At 66.6% G+C, this 1,439-nt stretch overlaps 1 protein-coding gene across 4 annotated transcripts in view; it reads left to right on the top strand.

The window, feature by feature from the left end:
* The first annotated feature begins 275 nt into the window (after positions 1-275).
* MAN2A2 (mannosidase alpha class 2A member 2) overlaps positions 276-1,439 on the top strand; it is a 32,414-nt gene continuing 31,250 nt past the window's right edge. For 2 of the 4 annotated variants that reach the window (XM_032794193.2, XM_032794188.2), the window contains exon 1: positions 1,013-1,106. The gene's annotated coding sequence lies outside the window, so the exon portion shown is untranslated. Of the gene's footprint in view, positions 341-1,012; positions 1,107-1,439 lie in introns of those variants that run through there. The other 2 variants (XM_032794190.2, XM_032794187.2) reach the window with 2 other exon arrangements.

The following is a 1,439-nucleotide window of genomic DNA, read 5'->3' as shown; positions in this document are numbered from 1 at the left end:
GGGGGGCTGGGAGCCATTTCTTCCGTCTGGCTGGAGTCCACCTTATTCTGGTTGCTGCCCTGTGGCTGGGTGATTCTCGTGCCAGGCTGAACGCCAGCTCTTGGCTTACATGCAGGGCAGGTGCATTGGTCACTCCCTCTTTGCAGGCCTGGGAGACCTGCCCCAGGGCTCGTGCTGGCCCCAGAGGCTGATTGCAAGGCCAGAAGGGAGCACTGGGACTGGGTAGTCTGCCCTCCTGTTGAGCCCAGGCCGGAGCCCCTGCACCCAGCCCAGCTGGCCGGCTGAGCAAGAGGATCCACCCACTCTGGCTGAATTGCCTTAGGAGTTAATCCTGGGCCTGGTAAGAGGAGGGGATGTGGTGGCGCAGGGTGGGGGAGGGACATGGTGGTGGAGCCTATGGGGAGGGGAAGGGCTTGGTGATGTAATGGGGGAGGAGGTGCAGTGTGGGGAGGGCAGGGTGTGATGGTGCAGTGTGGGGGAAGGAGACGCGGTGATGGTGGAGCTAGGGGGAAGGGTGTGGCAGTGCAGTGAGTATGGAGGGGTGGAGTGCAGTGAGGGGAGGGGCCGGTATGTGGGGGTGCAGTGGGGGGACAGGGTGTGGTGGTGCAGTCGGGGGCGGGGCCGGGGTGTGGTGGTGCAGTGTGGGGGAGGGGCACGGCTGTGGTGGTCCAGTGGCGGGGAGGGGATGCAGTGGTGATGGAGCTAGGGGGAGGGCTGCAGTAGTGCAGTGAGAGGAATGGGGGTGTGGCAGTGCAGTAGGGGAAGGAATCCAGTGCCCTCCATGGCTGGGGAGCGGGTTTCCTGTGCGGTCAGTGCCGTGTGACCAGCTGGTGGGTTGTGCAGGGCAGGGTGTAATTAAAACTCTGCTCCCTGCCCAGCTCCTGGCACTGTCCCAGGCTTCACAGAGTAAAAATACCGCTGGCCTGGCTCCAGTGCAGGCGGGATTAGGGTAACCAGGCCACAGCGTCGGACAGGGCCTCCGGCACCCACGTACTGCAAACTGATTGCATATGGCCTGGGCTCCAGGGCCGGCAGGGCAGCATCGCCTGGCGGGCCAGGCTCCTGGCTGGGCCCCACAGACCTCCCCCATCCCCTCTGCTGAGTCTGTGAGCAGCGCTGGTGCCGCACGTAATTGTGGACTGGGGAGCACAGGGCACAGCTCACCCGGCCTGTGCTGCAGAGCCTGGGGGGCTGGGTGTGGGGTGGCCTGGGCTGTGGCGCCTGGGAGGTGCTGGGTATGTGGTGGCCCAGGAGGTGGGTGGCCCAGCCAGGGCTGCGGAGCCTGGGAGAGCTGTGGGGTCTGGGTGTGGGGCAGCCCAGGGTGTGGGTGGCCCAGCCAGGGCTGCGGAGCCTGGGGTGGCTGAGGGCTGGGTGTGGGGCGGCCCAGGGGGTGGGTGGCCCAGCCAGGGCTGTGGAGCCTGGGGTGGCTGGGGGCTGGG

This window comes from Chelonoidis abingdonii, chromosome 9, assembly GCF_003597395.2.
Source record: "Chelonoidis abingdonii isolate Lonesome George chromosome 9, CheloAbing_2.0, whole genome shotgun sequence".
NCBI lineage: Eukaryota > Metazoa > Chordata > Testudines > Testudinidae > Chelonoidis > Chelonoidis abingdonii.
Note: the sequence above shows the minus strand (reverse complement) of the source record. Positions and strands in the feature narration are given on the sequence as shown.